The sequence below is a fragment of the Ascaphus truei genome, chromosome 1, assembly GCF_040206685.1.
Source record: "Ascaphus truei isolate aAscTru1 chromosome 1, aAscTru1.hap1, whole genome shotgun sequence".
NCBI classification, from domain to species: Eukaryota; Metazoa; Chordata; class Amphibia; order Anura; family Ascaphidae; genus Ascaphus; species Ascaphus truei.
Window position 1 is genome coordinate 231019758 of NC_134483.1, and position 12277 is coordinate 231032034.

Here is a 12277-nt window from a genome sequence, read left to right on the forward strand (position 1 = left end):
GCGCACACGTGGCCAAGCAGGGCCAAAAGGAGGGCAGGAATCTCGGCAGCAGTGGATACATTTTGCGCGCTGGGAAAGCAGAGCCAGTTGATCCTGGGAGCTAGAGAAGGGAGGAGGTGTGTGTGCAGGGGTCAGTGACCCTCTGCATTAGGTCAATATACTCCTAGGCCCCAGATAAGGCCATGAGTCATCACCAGTTTGTGGTTGCTGTAGGGAAGGCCTCAGGTAGGGACATTGTCTTTAGTACTCAGTGATAGTCAGGGACACAGCTGCTGTGCTGAGTATCCTGATACCCCTAGTCTGGGACCAGACTATTGGACCGCAGAAAGGATCCTCGCTCACGTGGAGTCCAGGACCTCGCTGTGGACATCGTGGATAGGCGGATCCTTTTAGAAGATTGTCAGCAGTCCCAGGTGCTGGAGCACCCGGCAGGTATTTCCATGAGTGCACCAATATACCGGTACCTTACAGGCGCTGATTCTGCCTCGAGGGGTGGGTTCTTTGAGACACTCAGGAGTTAAGTGACCAAGGGACAGCGCCAGTTGGTACATTGGACACTGTGTGGGAATACACAGTGGTGGGTCAACGGTCCATACCACGAGGAATGGTTATTGTCAATAGTGTTTACTGTTATTCCTGTTTATTCTGCGTGACATCTGCATTAAAGGTTATCAATGTAATCTAGGAGCTGTTGTTACTATTTCCAGTTTGTGGTTATCTCTATAGTTTTGGGATGCTGGGCAGGTGGAGGCGCTGCCAGTTAATACATTTGTTGCACCAGGCTCCCAGTGGCGGAGGCCCAGATCTCCGTGAGCCTACAGGTATATGCAGCACTAGTAGACCCGTCATGGTAAAGGGAAAGAGGGCTACAGAAATATGAACCAAGCCAAAATGCAAATGTATGTGTAATAAAGTATAAATGGATGTACTGTAAACAGTCAAGATACCCCCCACGCCCTACCAATTTTTTCTTTTGTTACCCCTTTCCTCCCCCCTCCTAAATAAAACTTGTAAAAAAAAGAACAATAAAATACAAGTTTTAAAAAAAATGGCATTAAGAGATTAACACAAAAAAACACACATGTAGGATATTGCATGGATTGCTCCTTTAAGCAGTACTATGTCATAAAACACAGTCTAGCACCGGGAGGCACCTCCTGGTTAATTTACTTTAATGGACAGGGAGGTGTTTTTCTGTAATGGAAGGTGTCTCATGGCAGTGCATTTGTAACTATGGCCCAAAGTGTTTCAGCTACATAGCAACTTTTCCATTCATGTCTTTATGAATCCATATACTGTACCTCTAAGAGTGGGCTGATAACCTCTGAATAGCTGAAATGTAAATCATGCATTGGTATGGCCGTGCGTTACAGGACACTTTCCCATCAAAGGTTAAACTAGCTTATGCTTCCAGTGGAGTATTTATTAGAGATGTGCAAATTATTCGCAACATTCGATATCGCTGTGAATATTTACAGGTGGATTTCAATAAAGAGTATTCGCCTGTCTGCATTCGAATGTAGGCAATACCGCCAGTGATCAATATTTGCATAAAGATGAAAGAGAGAGAAACACGTGGACAAACAACTGTGAACAAAAAATGGGCACAATTGAGATAATTGGGAAATATACTGTTAGGAATTATTAGCATAAACGATTAGCATATTTCCCAGTGGTGCCAATTGTTTGTGAACAGGTGTTTTTCCACGTGTAGCTTGAAGGTGTATTTCCTCTCGTCTTTGTACAAATATTGATGGGTATTATTTGTGTATATATATATTCAAAGAGCGTATTCTTTCATTTTCACAGAACTGTATATACTATATATATATATATCAAATGTAAATATATACTGTATGCTCATTTGCATGTCTTAGGCAGGTCTGCAACCCCGCCTTTCACCATTATCACCCAGCACACAGCACCTCCACTGCAGCAAGGGATTCTGGGAAATGACATGCAAATGAGCACACAGTGCCACTTTTTGCTTCAAAAACCATTTTATACATGGTTCTCTATAGGCTTAAGCTTGCTGCATGGTCACAGCTTTGAGCACAGCCAGGGTTAAGATGCATAGCCAGAAAACCCACCCACAGACAGCCGTTTCGACCTTAATGGGTCTCATCAGTGTGGGGTTAGTTAACTGGCTATGCAATGAAGCGAAAGGATGGGGTTTAAAATACTGAGTTAAGTTAAGGTGAGTAAAAAAAGTGACAAAAACCATCACCCTCACCCTTAACCAACCCCACACTGATGAGACCCATTAAGGTCGAAACAGCTGTCTGTGGGTGGGTTTTCTGGCTATGCATCTTAACCCTGGCTGTGCTTAAAGCTGTGACCATGCAGCAGGCTTAAGCCTATAGGGAACAATGTATAAAATGATTTTTGAAGCAAAAAGTGGCACCGTGTGCTCATTTGCATGTAATTTCTCAGAATCCCTTGCTGCAGTGGAGGTGCCTTGTGCTGGGTGATAATGGTGAAAGGCGGGGTTGCAGACCTGCCTAAGACATGCAAATGAGCATACAGTATATTTACATTTGCTATATGCTTTGCTGTGGAGGGTTTATGTCACTTTTTTTACTCACCATAACTTAACTCAGTATATTATATATATATATATATATATATATATATATATATATATATATATATATATATATATATATATATTTATATATACATATATATATATATACATATATATATATATATACATATATATATATACATATATATATATATATATATATATATATATATCTATATATATATATATATATATATATATATATATATACAGTGTTCAACAAACCTATACATTTGCTCGCCCCGGGCGAGTGGATTTAACCCCCGGGCGAGTAAATATTGGCCCAAGCAGCACACGTTTGGTACTAGGTGGCGAGTAGATTTTTTTTTGTGGCGAGTAGATTTTTTGGTGATTTGTCAACCACTGTGTATATATATATATATATATATATATATATATATATATATATATATATATATATATAGATATATATATATATAAAACACACAAGAAAAGACTAAGACAATCCCCTAATATAGCACTCTAAAATATACCACAAAAATAATCAAATTAAACTTTTGCAAAAAGATCCGGATGCTCTGTCAGAGTAGAAAATGAAAAAGATTTTATTAATTGAACAGCAATGAACACTAATTTAAAAACATAAACACACTAATGGCAGCTCAAAATATACAGGCTATGACTCACTAAAAATAGAAATAAATGTTAACTGATGATCCAAAAACTAAGATGTGTCTAAATAATAAATATACACAAAGAAGCTAATAGATACAAAGAAAAACCCTTGTAGTAAAAAACCTTGCTACAAAATATGGACTGCAACTACAGTACAGGCATAAAGAAAAATATGACATTTCATAAACCTATATACATAAAAATGTATATAAGACAAAAATATAACTTTTAACAAGGGAAAAACACAGGGGAGAAAAAAAGATATTAACAAAACTCATACCCTGATCAGCAAATACAAAAAATAATGAATAAATGAACAGCATGAATGCATATAGTGTCTATGGTCTTAGCACATAGGCAAACAGAGTGCAGCAGTATGAAAAAATGCAAAGTGCCAGCATGCTTAAATAAATCAAACACACATGAGCATAGATCCCACGAGGAACCCTGACTCCAAACAGGAGAGAGAAAGATACTCAGCTGTCATGTTGTAGCAGAGGGGGTCAGTTCCTGGTGGTTAGGGCTCCAATGCGTGCTTGTAATGAAAGAAATAAAAGTCCATAGAAACTGCATCATGCACAAAGAGTCATGCCAGGAAATAATAATGTAGAGCTGCCAAAAGAAAAACACTCTACGCTTTTCGCCCCTGGGTGGGCTTCATCCCGGAGTGATACAAACAGGTCGAGGTAAGCTAGTCTTTAAAGGATATCCTGTAATAGTTTGCACTGCCTTCCGATCATCACGACCAATCACTAACATATGGCTTGATGGATGACATCATATACACCGGTGTCTGCACCGGTAAGTATAGGTAATCGCTGCTGATACACCAGAAGGAGGGAAATCCCAGCCGGTGTGATTACTCCACACGCCCACGCAAATGCGCATGAGCTGCTCGAGTTGACATCTTGCTTATTGTGCCACGAGTGACGTCATCAGACCGCAATGAACTTATATAGGCAGCATACCAAATTCGCAATCTATGCATAGGAAGGCACCAAAGAAAGGCACAAATGTTAAACATAGAGATACTAATACAGCATACAGAGATTCCAACACATAAAGCATAAGGAGAGAGCAAAAAGAAAACTGCAATATTTGTTATAATAAGCAAATATAAAGTAATAACCTAAAGATTAAAAAGATAAATAGTAAAACAGACTAGAGAAAACAAAGAGTCCAAAAAGAGACAGCAGAGAGAATATATTAACTCTAAACCTATAAGTGGAGATAAGGAAAAAGAGAGATTATTAGATCCTATTTATCTGCAAGACATGTTATATAGCAGTATTAAAAAGGGCATTTAAAGGGGACCGCAGGATATTATAAAAACATAGCAAAACCAAGGGAATAATTCATTCCCTTGGGTTGCATAGTGTTTAAAAGGACAATCCAACGGCATTCCTTTTTGAGAAGGGCTTTCTCCAAATCCCCACCTCTGATGCCCAAAGATACTTTGTCAAAGGCAAATGCAGAAATACAAGTACTATCTGAGGCATGGCACTGTAAAAAGTGTCTTGCCACAGAGGTAATCTTTTTAAAGTTATCCAAATCCCGCTGGGCTGATCTGATGTTTCTAGAATGTTCTAAGATCCTGAACCGAAGTTCGCGGGTTGTCATTCCTATGTATTTAAATTTACAGGGACATGTTAAACAGTAAATGACTCCCTTTGATTTACAATTAAGGGTATAGCCAATATCATAGGTTTTAGTTTGGTCATTGTTAGTAAAATTGTCGGTCGGTAGCATAAATTTACATGCCGAACAATTACTACATTTGGAGAAACCCTTCGTTCTAACAGTGAGAAATGTCTCACTAGTATGAGGAATATAGTGACTATGTACAAGATGGTCTTTTAAGTTGGGTGACCGTCGACTCGTTAAGTTAATATATATATATATATATATATATATATATATATATATATATATATATATATATATTATACATACAGTATACTGTACCAACATTATACAGTTCTGTAAAAATGAAAGTACATGCTCTTTGAATTGCATGGTTTTACATATCAGGACAAAATAACAATCATCTGTTCCTTAGCAGGTCTAAAAATTAGTTAAATACAACATCAGATGAACAACAACACATGACATATTACACTGTGTCATGATTTATTTAACAAAAATAAGCCAAAATGGTGAAGCTATGCGTGAAAAACTAAGTACACCCTTACTGCTTCCATAGGAATTAAGATGCTAAGTAGCAAGCAGGTGCTGCTAATCAAATGCCCTTGATTAATTGATCATCAGCAAGTGTGACCAACTCTATAAAAGCCAACGTTTTAGCAGTTTGCTGGTCCGGAGCATTCAGGTGTGTGTTAACACAATGCCAAGGAGAAAAGGCATCAGCAATGATCTTAGAGAAGCAATTGTTGCTGCCCATCAATCTGGGAAGGGTTGTAAGGCCATTTCCAAACAATTTAAAGTCCATCATTCTACAGTGAGAAAGATTATTCAAAAGTGAAAAACATACAAGACAGTTGCCAATCTTCCCAGGAGTGGACTTCCCAGCAAATTCACCCCAAGGTCAGACCGTGCAATGCTCAGAGAAATTGCAAAAAAAACAAGAGTTACATCTCAGAGTCTACAGGCCTCAGTTAGTATGTTAAATGTTAAAGTTCATGACAGTACAATTAGAAAAAGACTGAACAAGTATGGTTTGTTCGGAAGGGTTGCCAGGAGAAAGCCTCTTCTCTCTAAAAAGAACATGGCAGCACAGCTTAGGTTTGCAAAGTTGCATCTGAACAAACCACAAGACTTCTGGAACAATGTTCTTTGGACAGACAAGTCCAAAGTGGAGATGTTTGGCCATAATGCATAGTGCCATGTTTGGAGAAAACCAAACACAGCATATCAGCAAAAACACTGCATACCAACTGTCAAGCACGGTGGTGGAGGGGTGATGATCTGGGCTTGTTTTGCAGCCACAGGACCTGGGTACCTTGCAGTCATTGAGTCGACCATGAACTCCTCTGTATACCAAAGTATTCTAGAGTGAAATGTGAGGCCATCTGTCCGACAGCGAAAGCTTGGCCGAAATTGGGTCATGCAACAGGACAATGATCCCAAGCACTCCAGCAAATCTACAACAGAATGGCTGAAAAATAAAATAATCAAAGTGTTGCAATGGCACAGTCAAAGTCCAGACCTCAACCCGATTGAAATTCTGTGGTGGGACCTTAAGAGAGCTTTGCATAAACAAATGCCCGCAAACCTCAATGAACTGAAGCAACGTTGTAAAAAGAAGAGTGGGCCAAAATTCCTCCACAACGATGTGAGAGATTGATAAAGTCATACAGAAAACGATTACTTCAAGTTATTGCTGCTAAAGATGGTTCTACAAGCTATTGAATCATAAGGTGTACTTAGTTTTTCACACGTGGCTTCTCCATTTTGGCTTTATTTTTGTTAAATAAATCATCACACGGTGTAATATCATGTGTTGTTCATCTGAGGTTGTATTTACCTAATTGTAAGACCTGCTAAGGAACAGATGACTGTTATTATGTCCTGATATGTAAAAAAATAAAATTCAACGAGGCTGTACATTCTTTTTCACACAACTGTATATATGTTTAAAGAAAAAATAAGGATATGTACACATACACAGAGATAGCGCTAGCACTTGGCACTTTAAATTTGACATATGTTTACATCTTTACATTCAAATATTTGTCTGTGAATATTGTCTAAAACACCACAAATCATTTGTGAGTCTAATTTTGACACATTCGCCCATCTTTAGAATTTAACAGTATATTTTATTATTGCTGCCCAGCTCCTGACAAACTAACTAAAAGAAAAGATTAAAAATACTGTAAGGTTGTATAAACTACAGTTGCTCCCTTGTCACCCTGTCTCATAATTACCAATTTTGTCAGATTATAAAGTGAGGTTTTTCCATAAAGTTAAGTTGAAAAGTACACACAAGCCTTATAATCAGGCCCCCGCCCACTTTCCGAACCAATCAGCAGTCGGGTGTATGAAGTAGGAGGGTAAACTGAGGAAGCGTCACCTTGGGGGCCTGAAGCAGCCATGGTACTTGTGGCAGAAAGCTTAAATCGCGAGAGTAAGAGACACAGAGAGATACACAAACACAGAGACAGGCACAGAGAAGGCAATATACAAAGCAGTGATAAGTTTTTTAAAGTACGATAAATGCCTTTATAGCGCGATACTGCCTGCTGCGCAATTGTCATGACTCGCGGTCCCTCGTGCGTCCCCGCGTGGATTCCGCGTGCCCGCACTTATCTCCGTTCCATCCCGACACCTGCTGGCAACATTCTGCGAATTCCTCCTCCATCACGCACCTCTCCCCGCATGCGCAGAGCGCTCCCCACGGGAACGTCAGTCCCCGCGACGCACGCTCTACGCCACCGAGCGAAGAGTCAAGAGGAACTCATTAGTTCCAGCACTGCCAGCTGTCTCCTCCCTTCCAGCCTATCCCTGGACCCTGCAGGGGTGACGCCTCCGTTCCACCCCCTGGGGTGATTGGTCCTTGCCTGCTACTTATGCTCAGCTGTGCCACTAGCACTTCGGCTGAGCATAGACTCACGTTACCTGGTGTTTGCCTTTGCCTTCCTTGTCTTGTTACCTTGTCCTAGTTCTGCTTACCCGTGTACCGACTCTGCCTGCCTTTGGAACCCTCGCTCTCTGGAACCCCGACCCTGGATTGAATTTTGACCATCCGTATCTCTCCTGCCCTGACCCCTGGCTCTGGACTCCGACCATCCGCTCTTCTCCAGTTCTGACATTGGCAATAGTAGCTCACATGCTCTGGACCTGGCAAGTATACGTTTATTCTGATTTCTCCTGTCCCAGACACGGCCAGCAAGACTACTCTACATTCCGGACGGGGTCCCCGTGTCTGTGGCTGGTGGCTACTATTCCCATCACAGCACAGGGGTCTCATCTAGTTTGTGGTGAGCACTGCATAACATTATGCTCAGTCCCACAAATATAGACCCCGCTGGGGTGGGTGAAATGGTGGCATCTCATGCCACTATGTTCTCCAAGCTCGAGAAGTATTTAGAACAGTCTGACTTTCGTATGGACGCACTACAGAAAGACCTCCAGACCCTGTCTGTCCAAGTGCAGCAGGCTAAACCTCCCACCTTTTCTGCACCTCCGCTTACTCCTCCGGTTAATCCCTGCTCTTCTGACCCGCAACTTCCTGTTCCCCATCGGTACACCGGAGACCCCTTTGAATGTCGTGGATTCCTCAATCAGTGTTTCATACAATTTGAGTTGACTCCCTCCCGATTCCCTTCTTCCAGAACCAAGGTAGCCTACATTGTCTCACTGCTTACAGGTGACGCGTTTGCCTGGGCCTCTCCCATCTGGGAGCAGAGAAGCGACCTCACACAGGACATTGGGCGATTCACAAAGGAGTTCCGGCGCGTCTTCGATACCCCGGGCCGGAAGATCACCGCAGCTTCTTCTCTTCTCCACATCTCTCAAGGGGATCGTCCAGTGGCTAGGTATGCCCTGGAGTTTCGGACAGTTGCTGCTGAGACGTCGTGGAACGACGAGGCCCTCTCTTCTGTTTTCTGACAGGGTCTTTCCGAACAGCTGAAGGACGAACTCTCCGCAAATGAATGCTCAAGTGACCTAGAGGGACTCATTGCGATCTGCATTCGAGTGGACCAATGACTACAGGAGAGGAAGTCCAAGCGCTCTCATCACTGTCAGGTAAAGCCTAGGACTTCCCTTATTCATTCCTCCTTTCCAAAAGTTTCCGCGACAGGCGCTCCAGAACCCATTCAACTTGGGGGTAACTAGCTGTCCCCTTCCGAAAAAAAGCTTCGCCGATCTTCTGGACTCTGCTTATACTGTGGTAATCCTGGTCATTTCGTCCCTCAATGTCCCCTCAAGCCATCACCCAAGTCAGGAAACGCCAGCTCCCATTGAGATCCAGAGGAGTCTCCATGGGAACGCTCGCTAAATCCTCTACCAGCAAGGAACAACTACCTAGCAGAATTTTGGTTCCAGTCTCTCTTTCGGTCCCTGGCTTCTCGGTCGCTGCATCTGCTTTCATTGATTCCGGTTCCAGAGGGAACTTTGTTGATCACGAGATCGCTAGGAAGAATAATATTCCGCTTGAGAAGAAGAGGATCTCGGTAGGACTTGAGGCCATTGACGGTCGCCCCTGCAGCCGGCATTTATCGTCTTACAGACCGTCGAACTGTCCCTCCATGTCAAGCAGAACCATAGGGAGAAGATATCCTTAGATGTCATCCACTCTCCGTCGGCCGAGATCATTTAGCGCCATAATCCACACATCAACTGGCTCAGACCCAGACCCATATCCTGGGATCAACAGTGCTCCACGACCTGTGGCACACCCCGGCAGACCATTTGTAGTGTGAAGAATTCCGAGGAGGTACAGTATTCCCTACCCGACTGTTATTCATCTTTCAAGGACATTTTTGACAAAGTCAAATCTGAGGTCATTCCCCACCACCGACCCTTTGACTGCCCTATAGACCACTTGCCTGGGTCTGTCCTTCCTATAGGGCAATTGTGACAGGGTGAATGAACGTCACCAGCTATATGCCTAGCAGACGTCTGTGTAGGTATGCAGTGCAGCAGTGACAAGGTTAATTTTCAGCTGGGAAGCTCCGGACAATTAGAGTGGTCCCAGCTGCATAATCAAGGTGTTTTAAAACCCCCAGGCTGTACACACATGGAAGTTAGCTGGTCAAGAGATAGGACTGAAATGCTGAAGAACGAGTACAGCTATAAGGTCTGTTTTCAAAGTACATGTTTGATGAACTGTCTGTGTCTTGCATGCTGAAGAGAAGTTGTTTTTTTTTTGTATGCGGAAAAGAAGCTATTTTGTTTTTGTGTGCTGTATTTTTTAAGGCTCAATAAATAAGCCTTATCAAGAGAACACGCTGTTCCCTGCAACATATGGTGTCAGAAGTGGGATTTTGAGAGGCCCCTGCAGTTGAAGGGCCACAAACACACACAAAAAAAATGGAAGAATTTGTAAAAGCGTTTCTGTGCGAGCAGGCCCAACTACAGGCAGAGAGAGATGAAAGACTATTGCAGCAGCAAACCCAGCTCCTAATCCAGCAGCAGGAAGCACAGGATGAGCGGATGGCCAGGTTGCTGACTCAATCCCAGGGGTCTGCCAGTCCAGAACTTGCGAACAAATCCCTGGTCCTCCTGAGGAAAATGGCTCCGAATGAGGATCCAGAGGCTTTTCTACTGATGTTTGTAAGAGTTGCCAAAGCCCAGGGCTGGTCTGCAGATCGCTGGGCAACCGCTTTGGCCCCGCTCCTCATAGGAGAAGCCCAGGCCTCATATCAGGGCTTCCCAGCGGACCAGGCAATGGATTACAAACAATTAAAAGCCGCCACACTGGATCGCTTAGGTCTGACCCCAGAGACCTACCGGCAGCAGTTCCGGAGCCTGAAGTACATCGCTAAGATAACACCCCGTGTCCTCGCTCAGCGGTTATTGGACTTGTGTACTCACTGGATAAAACCCGAGGAGTGCACTAAGGAGGCAATTCTTGAGCAAGTTGTTATGGAACAATTCCTACAGGTAATAACCCCTTCCGCACGCTCTTGGGTAAAACGTCCTGCTGCTGAAACCCTAGCTTTGGCTGTCCGACTCGTTGAGAACTTCCTTGGGGCCGAGGAGCAGGCGAGTGTCCTGGACCTGACGGATCTGACTCCACTGGCACTTGCGGACACCCAAAGAGGGAGGTCGGACCAACTGGGAACCTACGGCCCATCCATACGCAGCCGCCAAGTTCCACGGAAGGAGCAGTCGTTCCAGCAAGGGAGGGGTTCAAATGCTGGTCCCAGCCGAGACCCTCATCTACTTCCTGTTGTCGGCTCATCGCCAAATGAGAGGAACTTCAGAGGACGTTGCACACAAGACCCATTGGAGGCCTGGTCTCCAGTATCCGGTCCCGCTGAGCGGTATCCATGGCACCCTCTGGCAAGGGAACCCTCTCAATGTTCGGCCTGCGGAGAACAAGGCCACCGTCATGTGGACTGTCCACAGAAGGAATGCTCCTTCAGCAGGAAAGTAGCCTCGGCCTTCCCCAGAGAAAGTGGCAAGCCCTGGCTACTTCCAGTCCAGATTGGTGGTAAAACCGTCCAGGCCCTTATAGATTGAGGCTCTGGAAAAACGCAGGTCTTCCGGGAACTGTTACCGCCTGACGTGCTTTCCTTTGACTCCCCATGGAGTATAGAGTGTATACACGGTGATGTAAAATAGTATCCGATGGCCAACATCCTGCTACAGGTGAAAGGTCAGAAGGCCAGGATTGAAGTAGGAGTCACTCCTTGGCTCGCTGCCCCCATTTTGCTCGGCCGTGACTGGCCTTTCTTTTCAAACCTAATGGCTCCAGTCTCTCAGGTGGAGCCTCATTTTCTGACTCAGGAGAAACCTGTTAAACTGTTCCCCTTTTCGGCTGACCTGTTCCCCAGTAGACACCGGGTTCCAAAGACTTAGAGGCAAAGACGCTGTGACAAACAGGACTGGTTGCAGAAATCTGGGACTCAAGGTGGCCATACTAATAGGCATAAGTCAAAAGTCATGACTGGGGATGGCCAGAAAGAAGGAGAGATAGGCCCTGGGGATTTACCAGAGCTTTGACTCCCTGATTTTCGCCAGAGGCAGAGGGAAGACCCAGTCCTAGCCAAACAATATGATAAAGTGGTAAAAATTGATGACCAGATATTGAATGCACAAGGGGTAATGGTGTTCCCTCATTTTGAATTGTCGAAAGATATCCTGTAAAGGGTGAACAAGCAGACACAAACAGGGGAGGTCACCAGACAAATATTGGTTCCCAAGGCATTTGTTAAAACTGTCTTCACCCTAGCCCATACTGTCCCTTGGGGTGGTCACCTGGGTAGAGATAAAAACTTGGACCATACTTCGTTCTGCTTCTATTGGCCAGGGATGCATAGTGACATTGCTAAGTTATGTGCGGCTTGTCCTGAGTGCCAGCTAACTAGTCCGAAGGGACAAAAACCAGCCCCCTTGGTTCCTCTACCCTTGGTGTCCATTCCC